The sequence below is a fragment of the Caretta caretta genome, chromosome 28, assembly GCF_965140235.1.
Source record: "Caretta caretta isolate rCarCar2 chromosome 28, rCarCar1.hap1, whole genome shotgun sequence".
Taxonomy (NCBI): Eukaryota; Metazoa; Chordata; order Testudines; family Cheloniidae; genus Caretta; species Caretta caretta.
This window is the reverse complement of record NC_134233.1, coordinates 14,436,715-14,451,556: the sequence shown is the minus strand read 5'-3', so window position 1 is coordinate 14,451,556 and position 14,842 is coordinate 14,436,715. Positions and strand designations below refer to the sequence as shown.

The window sequence follows — 14,842 nt, the reverse complement described above, 5'->3', positions numbered from 1 at the left end:
TGTTGAGTGGCTTTTGGGGCACCTGGTACTGGCTACTGTCAGAAGACAAGAACCAGAGCTAGACGGGTCTTTGGTCTAGCCGAGAATGGCTTTTTCCTATGGTTTAAATTACACTCACAGGCACTGATAAGAGAGTTATTGAAAGTTTGGGTGTTAAGGGCTGGTAGGTCTGTGTTTCAGCCCCCTTGCAGATGACCCGCCTCCCTCTGGGACAGGGACAGGTCTGAGCTCTCACACCAAATGTCTAATTGTGGCTGCCAGAATCTGTGTGCGCACGAGTCTGAGAATGAAAATCATAAGCCAGCCTTTGAAATAAGGAATGCAGCAGGACGTGTTATTGTCCCTGCCCCAAAGCAGACAGACCAATGGAGAACTGCCATTGAGCCCAGGGGAATACTCCACTGGCCTTTTACCTTTTTCACTTGCGAAACTCCCTCCCAAGCTTGTGGGGTCCCAGAGCCCGGTACTGAGCCTGAGCCCAGGTGTTTACACTGAAATGTTTGTATACGTATAAAGTTTTTTAAGCCCCAGGTTCAAGCCCATCCCTGGTCTGAGCTATGTCTCAAGCTCTTTATTGAGAGCATAGTTGGGTGGTGGAGCATTTACACGCATAGCAATGGGCAGATCGTTCAATTCCAGGTGCTTCCCTTTAAAAACTTTTTCGAATGAAAATCAAAACCCTTTTCCCAGGGCACCTTTATCGGGTTTGCCCGGTGCCGTCTTCTTCGGTTTCTTTTCTGGACCCGCACACTGAAATGGAAAATACACTGAGGTGATGGATTACGGGGTTTGTAGAAACAAGCTGGGAGAAACCAGCTAAATAAACGTGACTGCACAAACTTCCCACCTGAGAGACTTGTTGCCGGATTTCTGCTGCATTCATAGCCAGAGTCACTTCAAAACTAGCCCCAGAGTAGGCCACTCTGTTTATTGAACCAAAGATGGTTTATTAACACATTGCTCTATACCTTTGAAAAGCATCACTATCTGGAGTATAATTCGATGATGGATGTGAGCAGCTTTGCCATTGTCTTTTTGTAACCTGCCCACCTCCAGTCTTGTTTTCAGTCACATACCAAGGCAACGTACTTACCAAATGTCACACAAACTAGTCCATTCCTCCCCGTAGTCAATCTATCTCCAGAATGTTAGAACGAGGCAGAGCACTGGGAAAGTATCACAATAAGATTGAATTAAAAACATGCGTTAATCGAAGCTGAGATGCAGACACAGCCTATGGTACAGCTGGTGAAGTCCCAGGGACACACTCCCGCTAGGGCTGGTTCTGAAATAACCGCAGAAGCAGATCAAAGAGAAGGAGCCCATGTGGGAGGGATGGGCAGCTGCCTTCTGAGTGCATCACTCCCCTGGGAGGTGTTTCACAAAACACAGCACTTCTCCTCTGGGAGAGAAACACTCCCCCCCCCCCCGCCACCCCTTCATTATACTATCCAGGGGGCTGTTTGTCCTGCAGGACCTGGATCTCTCTGGCTAGTTCATGGGGACTCATAAAGACCCATTTGGGGAGCAGGAGTCATCCCAATGGAAATCTCTTTACTTCTTTCTCCGTGCCACCTTCTTAGCCCTGGCTTTGGGTGCTTTGGAGTTAGCTTTAGCCTTGTTCTCTCCTGTCTTGATTTTAGGTGGGATCTTGACCACCATCTGGGTCTTGGCAGCTTAGAACTTTTGAGGGCTTTTCTCTGCATTTGTGGTCCCTGCTGCAGACACCACCTTCTACGAATATTCGTGGACAGGGGATGGTGGCATTTCTGGGAATCCTGGCAACTCTAGCCAGCATTTTAGTGGCTACGTTCTTGCTCAGAGCTACTGGCTTCTTCTCATGCTTTGTTCTGGGGGCCCAGACGTTACCTGAATGTGAAGGAGGCAAGTTGCTGGTGTCTTTTCCTTCACCAAGGTGTCCTTGCTCATCAGACTCTTGAACCTCAAACTGGATGTGGGGTGGGGTGGGATAGCTCAGTGGTTTGAGCATTGGCCTGCTAAACCCAGGGTTGTGAGCTCAATCCTTGAGGGGGCCATTTAGGGATCTGGGGCAAAAATTGGAGATTGGTCCTGCTTTGAGCAGGGGGTTGGACTAGATGACCTCCTGAGGTCCCTTCCAACCCTGATATTTTATGATTCTACACAGCATAGCCCCTGAAGAACAGGAATCTGCAAATGTGCATTCATATTATACCTTTGTTTAACTGATGAAAACATAAACTTAGACACTTAGAGGACTAGAACTGATTTCAGCCGACGGACAGCTTTACAATGTTTTTATGCATTTACACAGGGAAATGTTGTGTTTAAATTCATTTCAAGCATCCCCATCCAGTGGAACTCATTAACTAACATGCTTGAAAAAGTTTTCATTTAAGAAAGAGTCTTCTGAGGGGGTCCTTGGATTTGAACCAAGGACCCCTTGAATTACAGTGCAACAATCGACCACTGAGCTAAACCCCCCAAATGATGCTATGTTCCAGTCAATGATCTTAAGGACCGTGAAAGACAGACCCTGCTTCAGGGAGCTTCTGTTCCATTCCCAGACCATGGGTGGTTTTGAAAATGGGGTTTGATTAAATTTTATACATCATAGAATATCAGGGTGGGAAGGGACCTCTAGGAGTCATCTAGTCCAACCCCCTGCTCAAAGCAGGACCAATCCCCAATTTTTGCCCCAGATCCCTAAGCGGCCCCCTCAAGGATTGAACTCACAACCCTGGGTTTAGCAGGCCAATGCTCAAACCACTGAGCTATTCCCCTTGGTAAACATCACAGCTTGCACACCCACAGCCATGGATTCTCCCGCTGACATAGCTACCACCTCTTGGGGAGGCTGATGAACCACGAGGATAGGATAGCTCTTTCCTATTCGTAGACTCATAGAAGATCAGGGTTGGAAGGGACCTCAGGAGATCATCTCGTTCAAAGCAGGGACCAATCCCCAACTAAATCATCCCAGCCAGGGCTTTGTCAAGCCGGGCCTTAAAAACCTCCAAGGAAGGAGATTCCACCACCTCCATTGCCTTAGAGCATCTTCATTAACACAGTGCCATTGTGCCGGGGCAACACGTTGAATGTCGACTTGCCTAAGAGTAAGACCAGAAGTCCAGACTGGCTCCGTTTTATACCGTGGATGGCAAGACACCCACACTGACTGCTGTGCGGTTGTGTAAGTGTGTCCATGGCTGAACCGCAAGAATTCCTGCCCGTTTCCCTTCTGGCTGGAGCATGAGGAGAGCGTGTCTGTGGTTGATGACAATGCTGTAGATTGTCCATTCCCTGCCATGACAATTCAGACGGTCCCTGTCCCCAACATACCCCCAGCACCTCTGTGATTCCAATAGCAGGTTTTCTCTGGGACACTGAGATTTTTGGGGGAGTTGGTGGCTCCTTTCCTTCCTCACCCTGGAGGAAACTCAGCTTTTTATTCCATCCTTGATGATTCATGGAATAACAACAGCGGCATGAAGAAAGAGGAGAGGGAACATCTCACTGCTGGGGGGAAGGTGGCCGCGTCCCATCTGTCTGGCCATGGCCATTGCCGGAGAGAAGGTTTCACTGGAATTGAATGCCCTGGCTCAAAGGAGAGACACAGGAAGATTTTGCTGTTCATGGATCCACACAAAGGAAATTGTTTCTCTGTGTGGAAATGAGGAGGGAAATGAAACACCCACATGGTGGCACCTAAGGCATAAGGAAACCCTGTAGGATTGGACTAGGATACGTTCTCAAGCAGCATGTTTCTTACTTTGCCCGTCTGTCAGTTTTGATGATTATTGATGGAAATATTTTGTCATTGTGTTGTGTGTTTCGAGAGAAATTGACATTTGCCAACAAATATGTAATTCTTCCAAGCCTGCAGTTGGTGAGTTTAGAAGGACCCAATTGCTCTCGCCAGGCCCCATGCCAGTCCTGCGCGCTCCATGCTGCCCACTTCCCACCCTGCTGGGATCCTTCCCTGATCTCCAGCCAGACCTTTGCCCCACTTCTGGGATCCCCTCCCAGCACTGTCCAACTCCCCTGCTGACAGGATCCCTCCCCATTCCTTTCATGGCCTACCTCCTCTCTGAGCAAAAGCTCTGCTCTGTTCCTACACCAGGAGTTGAACCCCAGGCCTCCTGCACGAAAAACCAGGAATCCTGACCACTAGACTATATGGGTCCGGTACTGACAACTCCTTATGAGAGTAACAGTGCCACTCAGCAAGGACTGGCATAGAGGTGCATTAATCTTGAGGTACTAAAGTTTTCCTTCTATCCATTCCCAGCCTGTGATTAAGAAACAGAGATCGGGGCTCCCAGGTGCTGCACAGACCATGACTGAGATTGGGACCCCCTCTTGTGCTAGGTGCTGTACAAACCCTGGCCAACACTGGGACACATCTTGAGTTCCCCTCAATTTCCCTGAGCTTCTGCTGCCCAACTTCTTCTGAGTCAGGCTGAATTCCCTCTCAGCCTGGGACCAATCTCCCCAGTTCAAAGCCTTTGTCTTCTGGATGATCTTCCACATGCTGGGATGGGGGAGGTGAGAGGCCATGTGGTGGTGTCATCAACCCTTATTTATATTTTCTCTCCAGATGCTGGAAAGACCCTTGCTGGGATGTGGGGGTTAGGTAGCTCCCACTGTGTACCGTGCCCTCGCTGAGAAGTCTCTGGGAGAGTGGATTCTTCTTGATGGGCCACCCACACACGTCTCGTTGGTCCTGATGTCGGCTGCTGCTTTGTTGATACTGAAAAGCCAGCTGCGGGCCTTTCCCACTCACCCCATATTTCAGTAACGAACAGATAGCAGAACTTTGTAACTTCACATACAATGATAGTACATACAACCCAACAGGAGAGTAATGTTCAATGGACCAAGACTTTTTAAGCAATACCTAACAAGTCAGGCTTTGTACAAAGCATTTCATAATCATAGCGCAGCTGTGAATATGGGGGTCCAGGGTGCTACTTTGAGGTCCAGAGTGTCACACACTTCCAAAGCCTTTTTCTGCTAGCAGGGGCCTCTCTGTGCACAGAGCTCCTAATAGCTGCATGCCTGCAGACAGTGGAGAGCTCTGTTTTGGCAGCTCTTTCTCAGTGATCATGGGCAGTGGTTCTTGCAAGGCCTCTAGAGAGTGATCTTTCAGAAGAGCTGACTGAAAAGCCTTTCTTGGAACCAGGAGCTCCTGGCTTGGCCTGCCAGTTTTTCCTTGCTGAGCTGACTGTATCTGCTGGGCTCCCTTTTTGGTATCTCTTTCTTCTGAACAGAAAAGACCTTCCTGGGAAATACTTGAAATGCGTGTTCAAGGCAAAGAGAGCCTTCCTTGTGGCTAAGTCTTGGAATGCAGCAAATGACAAGTCTGGAGCTGATAAAAAGCTTACTGTTACTCAGAGTCGAGCCGAGGTTGCTGCAACCACAATGCAGCATACTAACCACTATACAATCATTGAATCATAGAAGATCAGGGATGGAAGGGCCCTCAGGAGGTCATCTAGTCCAACCCCCTGCTCAAAGCAGGGCCAATCCCCAACTAAATCATCCCAGCCAGGGCTTTGTCAAGCCTGACCTTAAAAATATCTAAGGAAGGAGATTCCACTACCTCCCTCGGCAACGCATTCCAGTGTTTCACCACCCTCCTAGTGAAAAAGTTTTTCCTAATATCCAACCGAAACCTCCCCCACTGCAACTTGAGACCATTACTCCTTGTTCTGTCATCTGCCACCACTGAGAACAGTCTAGATCCATGGCTGATAGCATGAAAAGAATCATAGAATCATAGAAGATCAGGGTTGGAAGGGACCTCAGGAGGGTCCTGCTCAAAGGAAGAGTTCTCTCACCTCAGCTGTGCCTTTCTGTGTGCAGAGAGCCAGACAGCTCGATGTCGGCAGGTCTTGCAAGAAATGATTTTGAATTTGGACATGTTGTCTAGGAGCATCAAGAGGAGCAGTTGCCAAGGACTTTCAGAGGCCAGTGCCATGGCTAAGCTGGCTAATGCACCTGTCTAGTAAACAGATCCTGGGTTCAACTCTCAGTGGTGCCTTTAGTGTATGTCTTTTGTCTTCTCTGCTCATCGTTTCCAATCTTTTTCTAGGAAACAGAAGAGACCTGTGTCATCAATCCAAGTTATTGCTTCTTAAGGAGAAGGCGTCTTTGCAGAGGAGCATTGGAAAGAATCAAATCACCCGCCTGGAGTTGATGAAACTGCTATTGCGTTGGCAAGCAGGTTGCCTCAGCATTAATTGCTGTGGTATGAGAGCCTGTGTCTTTTTTCTTTTTTTCTTTGTTGTTAATTAAAATATTGGATCAAGTAGAAAACACCACTATACAAAGCAAAATGAAACCACAGACAGAAATGCCATTGAAAAAACAAAAGAAAGAAGAATGCAATTGCTAGCAATGCACACTTTCTGGGCCAACCCTGTGTATTGTAGAAGATCAGGGTTGGAAGGGACCTCAGGAGATATCTAGTCCAACCCCCTGCTCAAAGCAAGGCCAATCCCCAATTTTTGCCCCAGATCCCTAAATGGCCCCCTCAAGGATTGAACTCACAACCCTTGGTTTAAGCAGACTAATGCTCAAACCACTGAGCTATCCCTCCCCCATCCCCTGAGTCCTCATTAAAGGCCATGGGCAGCCATTCAACAGCCAAATAAATCTGGGTAGCCACTACTGCGGGGAGCTGCCTTCATCGCTGAAGATGCTCCTGAGAGCGGCTCTGCCAAAGATGATCCAATGTTAAGGCGTTGATTAGGTGCCGTGTGCCCTGTGACACCCGCCCACTATACGGCAGCCCCTGCTGAGGCCACCCTTGCTGCACCTGCAGCTGGTTCTGCTGGTACCCTGCGGCTTGCCCTCATTCGTCCAGGAACAAACCTAAGCCTAGCTGTAAATAATCCTGTCCAACCAAGTCTGGCAAAAGCCATCATGTAGCCAGAAGTCCCCATGCCTGCTGGGTAAAAAAACAAGCCACCAGAAAGTGATCCATACTCTCAAGTCTCCAGGAAATTTTTGGAGAGTGTTGGGGACAACTTCCTGGTGCAACGACTGGAGGAACCAACCAGGGGATGTTCTCCTCTTGACCTGCTGCTTACAAACAGGGAAGAATGATACTAAATGATAATGCGGATGATACTAAACTGGGAGGAGTGGTAGATACGCTGGAGGGGAGGGATAGGATACAGAAGGACCTAGACAAATTGGAGGATTGGGCCAAAAGAAATCTGATGAGGTTCAATAAGGATAAGTGCAGGGTCCTGCACTTAGGACGGAAGAACCCAATGCACAGCTACAGACTAGGGACCGAATGGCTAGGCAGCAGTTCTGCGGAAAAGGACCTAGGGGTGACAGTGGACGAGAAGCTGGATATGAGTCAGCAGTGTGCCCTTGTTGCCAAGAAGGCCAATGGCATTTTGGGATGTATAAGTAGGGGCATAGCGAGCAGATCGAGGGACGTGATCGTTCCCCTCTATTCGACATTGGTGAGGCCTCATCTGGAGTACTGTGTCCAGTTTTGGGCCCCACACTTCAAGAAGGATGTGGATAAATTGGAGAGAGTCCAGCGAAGGGCAACAAAAATGATTAGGGGTCTGGAACACATGAGTTATGAGGAGAGGCTGAGGGAGCTGGGATTGTTTAGCCTGCAGAAGAGAAGAATGAGGGGGGATTTGATAGCTGCTTTCAACTACCTGAAAGGGGGGTCCAAAGAGGATGGCTCTAGACTGTTCTCAATGGTATCAGATGACAGAACGAGGAGTAATGGTCTCAAGCTGCAGTGGGGGAGGTTTAGATTGGATATTAGGAAAAACTTTTTCACTAAGAGGGTGGTGAAACACTGGAATGCGTTACCTAGGGAGGTGGTAGAATCTCCTTCCTTAGAGGTTTTTAAGGTCAGGCTTGACAAAGCCCTGGCTGGGATGATTTAACTGGGAATTGGTCCTGCTTCGAGCAGGGGGTTGGACTAGATGACCTTCTGGGGTCCCTTCCAACCCTTATATTCTATGATTCTATGATTCTATGAATTGGTAGGGGAAGTAGAAGTGGATGGCAACCTGGGCAGCAGTGACCATGAGATGGTTGAGTTCAGGAGCCTCAAAAAAGGAAGAAAGAAGAGTAGCAAAATATGGAAACTGGACTTCAGAAAATCAGACTTTGACCCCCTTAGGGAACTGATGGGCAGGATCCCCTGGGAGGCTAATATGAGGAGGAAAGAAGTACAGGAAAGCTGTCTGTACTTTAAAGAATCCTTATTGAGGGTGCAGGAACAAACCATCCCGATGTGCAGAAAGAATAGCAAATATGGCAGGCGACCAGCTTGGCTTAACAGTGAATTCTTCGGGGAGCTTAAACACAAAAAGGAAGCTTACAAGAAGTGAAAACTTGGACAGATGACTAGGGAGGAATATAAAAATATTGCTCGAGCATGCAGAGGTGTAATCAGGAAGGCCAAAACACAACTGGAGTTGCAGCTAACAAGGGATGTGAAGGGTAACAAGAAGGATTTCTACAGGTATGTTAGCAACAAGAAAAAGGTCAGGGAAAGTGTGGGACCCTTAATGAATAGGGGAGGCAACCTAGTGACAGAGGATGTGGAAAAAGCTGAAGGACTCAATTCTTTTTTTGCCTCTGTCTTCACAGACACGGTCAGCTCCCAGGCAGGTGCACTGGGCAACACAGTATGGGGAGGAGGTGAGCAGCTCTCAGTGGAGAAAGCACAGGTTAAGGACTATTTAGAAAAGCTGGACATGCATAAGCCCATGGGTCCAGATCTAAGGCATCCGAGGGTGCTGAGGGAGTTGGCGGATGTGATTGCAGAGCCGTTAGCCATTATCTTGGAAAACTCGTGGCAATCGGGGTAGGTCCCGGACGACTGGAAAAAGGAAAATATAGTGCCCTTCATTAAAAAGGGCAAGAAGGAGAACCCGGGGAACTACAGACCAGTCAGCCTCACCTCAGTCCCTGGAAAAATCATGGAGCAGGTCCTCAAGGAAACCATTTGAAGCACTTGGAAGAGAGGAAGGTGATCAGGAACAGTCAGCCACTTACTCCTGTGCACCAACTTGCCTTCTTTTTCTCATGAGCCTGGCTAGCTCAGTTGGTGGAGCCTCAGGCTTTTAATCTGAGGTCCAGGGTTCAAGGCCCTGGTCAGGTGATGAACTATATGCCTAGATATCTGTCTCTTTGACGTTACTTTTCCTCTTCAGGATTTTGCCTTTCCTAAGAAGGGCCTTTTTGTTGTGTGATTGAAGGGGCAACTTCCTGACATCCCCTCTGTCCTCGCAGGCTGGAGGAATAAAGGCCTGTGGACATATAGCATGTTCCTCCTTTGCACACACATACAAACACACAAAATATCTCTAAGGAATTAGAATCACCTGCTGCCTTCCCCTGTCCCGCTGAAACCCTAAACGAGGATGCTCTTCATCCCAAACCCACGTCCCCTCTATTCCCAGTGCCCCTCAATCCCAACCCACGGTTTCCCTCCTTCCCTCCAGCAGCATGTGCTTCAGACCCCCTCAAGAAGCTTTTCTTGCAAGGTTTCGTGTGTGTGTCTGCATGTGGCTTTTACAGTATGTTGGAAATGTTTATATTAAATATGTAAGTAGGGTCGAAATGAGCGCTCCCCTGACATCTAATGATGAGCTGTGGAAGAGGACTTCTGAAGCTGATCTTGTTTGCATGGGCAGAGACAACCTGCCTAGGTGCTCAGCATGATGGGATTGCTTGCCGAAATGATCACTTTGGGCTGGTGTTGGATTCCCAGTCTCCTTGTTATTGGGGCAGGAGTGATAAAGTGTTGTTGTCCTTGTTGTGTGAATCGAGGGCAGCAGAACTGTACTTGGCAGGCCCCAATTGAGGGACTCACCCTCAACTGAATAGCACTTGCTAGGCAGGGGACATGGGTTCCAAAGCCAGGCAGATTGAGGAATAGAGTTGAGAGGCATGGGTAATCAATCACAATCAAATACTAAAATTTAGGTGTTTGACCAACTTTGGGACCGGGTGGCTGTGGAGGGATGAGTGAGTCCCTAGACAACCTAGTGAGTATGGTGCCTTCTTATTTTCCTCCTTTTTCCACCCAGGATGGGGGGTGAACTCTACAGATGCACCGCTGGGTGTGTATTGACTAAGGACAACAACTGTGAGTGGGATGCAGGGAGGGGATGGCTCATGTTAAAGGACTTTTGGTTGCTGGACTTAAGAACCTGAGGGAGAAGGGCACTGCCCAGCTTATTTGGGAGTGGGTCTTTTGCTGCTGGTTTATGTTTGTGTTGTGGCTGCTGAGGTGACTTCTACTGACCCTGGGCTCACATTGCAATGTAGACATACCCTGAGAGCGCATCGATCCTGTGATAAAAGCCCTGCAGCCCGGCTGTCCTGGATCGTCTGACATGGACTTCTGGGGCTCACATTTGGGGGCTAAAAATTGCAGTGTAGACATTTGGGCTCAGAGACCCTCACCCCTTGTGGGATATCAGAGGCTGGGCACAAGCTGAAGTGTCTACACTGTAATTTCATAACCCTGCACCACAAGCCCCACAAACCTGAATCAGCTGAGCCAGGGTTTGAGAAGAGTGACTTGGGTATGTTAGCGGCGGGGTAGACACAATGCTCGGCTGTGTCCACACTGCAATGAAACACCCAGGGCGGTCCCGTGCCAGCTCAGGCTCCCGGAGCTTGGGCTGGGGGGTGGTAAGTTTCCAGTGTGGACATCTCGGCTCAGGCTCAGTACCGGGCTCTGGGACCCCACAAGCTTGGGAGGGAGTTTCGCAAGTGAAAAAGGTAAAAGGCCAGTGGAGTATTCCCCTGGGCTTAATGGCAGTTCTCCATTGGTCTGTCTGCTTTGGGGCAGGGACAATAACACGTCCTGCTGCATTCCTTATTTCAAAGGCTGGCTTATGATTTTCATTCTCAGACTCGTGCGCACACAGATTCTGGCAGCCACAATTAGACATTTGGTGTGAGAGCTCAGACCTGTCCCTGTCCCAGAGGGAGGCGGGTCATCTGCAAGGGGGCTGAAACACAGACCTACCAGCTCTTAACACCCAAACTTTCAATAACTCTCTTATCAGTGCCTGTGAGTGTAATTTAAACCATAGGAAAAAGCCATTCTCGGCTAGACCAAAGACCCGTCTAGCTCTGGTTCTTGTCTTCTGACAGTAGCCAGTACCAGGTGCCCCAAAAGCCACTCAACAAGGCACCACAGGGAGTCGAACCCAGGATCTCCTGTTTACGAAACAGGTGCTTTAGCCAGCTAAGCCATGGTGCCCGTCCCTGACTCCCTGCCAGACCCCACCTGGGCCTGACAAGCTTTGCTTGTGTTTGACTTCCGCAAAGCAGGGGAGCAGCTGAAGTTTTCCTTGCAAGCTGGGGGTCTGTGAATCCTTGGCCAGGTCCGCACTACAAAGTTCTTTCAGCATCATTCTGTTGCTCAGGCGTGTGAAAAGCACACGACGCTCCCTCGGTCGGCAGCTTTTGGCTGGTGCATACACTGCGATGCCACGTCTGGTGAGAAAACGGCCCTGTTTTGGCGACAGAATAAAACCACCTCGACGAGAGGCCTAGAGCTTTTTGCAGTGCGCTTAAAGCAACAACGGGTCAGCGTAGACGCTGCCGGTCATTAGATCACCATTACTGACCTCCGCCGGTATCCCACAATGCCCGCCCTGAACCCGCCCGCCCTGCCTTCCTGCTGCAGAGGCTGGGCCCCCCTCCCGTTTCGTCGCTCCGGGAAGCTCTGACGGCTGAGCCGGCGGCTCTGCTCCGGCAGCCAGGAGCAAATCGCTGCCGTGGGACGCTGCCCCCTCCCGCACTGCGACCACGGCGCAGGGGCGATGGAAGCTTCCTCACAGGGGCCGGGGGGGCCACCCGCATCCAAACTGCGGCACCCCCATGATGCCCCTTTCCCCAAGGACCCGCACTCATGCCACCCCTTCTCCCTCAGGCCCCAACCTCACACCGCTCCTTCCCCCCGAGTCCCCGCCCCAGGCAGTGCCCCCGAGGCCACATCCACAGAACGCCTCTTCCCCCCAAGACTGCACCTTGTCCCCCCCCGTCGTTCGTCCTTACGGCTGGTAAAACGTGGTGGGGCCGTGGCCCTCTACCCCCCCGTTCCCGTGGCCCCGACACAGAGCCAGGCAGGCGGCAGCAGGTGTGTGTGAGTGTGTGTCTGTGACAGAGACGGCTGGGCTGGGCTGAGCCAGCGAGGGAAGCAGGGGCCGAGGTCGGGGTTGTCCCCCTCCCCCTGCCTCCGTAGTGGGGTGTCCCCCTTCCCCTGCCTCAGGACTGCTGGCTTCCAGCGGCCGTCCGCGCTTAGAGGCAGCGTGCCGACACACTCCCCGAACACACACCCGGCCTCTGCTCACCCTGCGGCTGGAAAGCAGCTGGCAATCGAGTCGGATGCCCGTGGGACAGTGGGCTGGAGCAAACTGCCTCGCGCGATGCGGCACCGGCCCACGAGCCACCGCCAGCCCTTCCCAAAGCTCCCCGCGGCCAGTCGCCCAGTGCGAAGGCGACCCACAGCGCACGGCTCTCTGGGGCGAGGCAAGAGCTGCTAGCCTGGATGCGCTCCGGTGACACAGGGAGGATTTAATTAAAAGACTGCAACTCGAGCCACGTAACTCAGTAGCGTAGACCTAGCCTGAGAGCGAGACAAGACCGAGCTCCGTTGGCCCGAAGGGCGCTCGGGCAGTGAAACAGAAGAGCCTCTGTCGTTGACAGGATTTGAACCTGGGCAGGGAGACCCCCAAGGGATTTCTAGTCCATCACCATAACCGCCTGGCCACCGCTTCCTGGCTGATGCAGGTTTCTCACGACTCTCTAGTTCTGTTCTCACTGAGTGATCGTTTGGGGTGGGGGGATAGAAAACCTTTTGAAGTGATAAACACCCATTTTTTCATGGTCTGTGTGTATAAAAACATCTTCTGTATTTTCCACAGTATGCATCCGATGAAGTGAGCTGTAGCTCACGAAAGCTCATGCTCAAATAAATTGGTTAGTCTCTAAGGTGCCACAAGTCCTCCTTTTCTTTTTGCGTTTCCAATTGTTTCCTCAGACCAGCGTCCACAACACACTCACTGCTGTGCGGTTGTGTAAGTGTGCCCAGGGCTGAACAGCGAGAATTCCTGCCCGTTTCCCTTCTGGCTGGAGCATGAGGAGAGTGTGTCTGTGGTTAATGACGTTGCTGTAGATTGTTGTCCATTTCCTGCCTCGATAATTCAGACAGTCCCTTTCCCGTCATATCCCTGGTACATCAGGGATGGCAATAGGAGGGGGCAGGTTTTCTGTGGGGCACAGAGCTTTGCCAGGGGGTTGGTGTCTCCTTCCTTTCCTCACCCTGGAGCAAACTCAGCTTTTTATTCCATCCTTGATGTTTTATGGAATAACAACAGCAGCAGGAAGAAAGAAGTGGGCAGGGAGGGTCTCAGGGGAGGGGCAGGGAGGTGCGGGCGGTGGGCAGGGTAGGTCGCGGGGGGGGGACGACAGAGAAGTGTGAACGGTGGGCAGACCTTGGGGTAGGGGGCGGAGAGGAATGAGCGGCAGGCGAGGAGGCCTCAGGGGAGGAGAAGAGCGAGGGAAAGGTGGACCAGCCGGCCACAGCGAAAGAGGCAGAGCGGGGGTGGGAAGTGGCCAAATGGGAGTGAGGGTGGAGCAGAGGTGGGGCCTCAGAGGGAGGAGAGTGAGCCATGCAGGGTGCCGTGCGGGGGGGCAGCCCCACGGTCCCGGCACCAATGGCCCCCCACTTCTAGGGAGCTTCCACTGCTCATGCCCAGCCTCCCCAAAGGCAAGAGTCACGGGCCACCTCTTCTCTGGGTCTTCACTAGCCAAGCAGCACCCCAAGCCGTGTTGATGGGAGAAGCCCTCCTGCCCCTGGGTTAGGTTGATATAACTGCATTGCTCGGGAGGGGGAGAGAGTGGTAAATTTTTACACTCCTGACCCGGCGTCCCCGGGCGATGCTCTGGACCTGCTCCCCGCGAAGCCAGGCAGGACTCTGGGGCAGTCTCCTCTCGGGGAGCAGCCTGTCTGCAGGACACACAGCTCCCCCGGCTCCACCTTCCTGGGTCTGACCTCGGAGCATTCAGCCTCCTCTGCCCCTCCGTGCGCTTCCCACAGCGAGTCCGCCCAGGCGGGTCCTGGGGGGGGAGGCAGAGGGTCCTGCCCCCCAACTCCGCAGTCAGACGTGACTCTCAGCCAGCCAGTAACACAGAAGGTTTATTAGACGACAGGAACATCGTCTAACACAGAGCTTGCAGGTGCAGAGAACGGGACCCCTCAGCTGGGTCCATTTTGGGGGCAGTGAGCCAGACAACCACATCTGCCCTTCACTCCATATCTCCAACCATCCCCAAACTGAAACTCCCTCCAGCCCCTCCTCCCCTGGGCTTTGTCCCTTTCCCCGGCCAGGAGGGCACCTGATTCCTTTGTTCTCCAACCCTTTAGCTCTCACCTTGCAGGGGGGGAAGGGCCCAGGCCATCAGTGGCCAGGAAACAGGGTGTCGGCCATTCTCTGTGTCCAGACCCCTGCACACACCTGCCCTCTAGGGCTCTGCAATGATCATACACCCTTACCCCACCCCCTAGAGACTTAAGAACTGCCTAGGGGAAACTGAGGCACCCCCACACTATTCAGAGGAAACATTAAGAACAGTCCCACTTCGTCACAACTCCTAAGTATTGTACCTACACTGACTTAATTTTGTAGCGTAGACCTGTCTAAAGAATCACACACAAACCTTGGGAGCAAAAGTTCACCTGCTCCATTGTTTTACAGAATCCAAACACAAGCAACGCTTGTCCGGCCGTGGGGGGGCGTTGGCAGGGAGTCAGGTGTGGGCAGACACCATACGTTAGCCAGAGACG

The 14,842-nt window shown here is 51.4% G+C and overlaps 1 non-coding gene across 1 annotated transcript; it reads right to left on the bottom strand.

The window, feature by feature from the left end:
• Nucleotides 1-11,177: 11,177 nt before the first annotated feature.
• Nucleotides 11,178-11,251, bottom strand: TRNAT-CGU (transfer RNA threonine (anticodon CGU)). The gene has a single exon. It is a non-coding gene; the product is annotated as a tRNA-Thr (tRNA).
• Between the last annotated feature and the right edge of the window lie 3,591 nt (nt 11,252-14,842).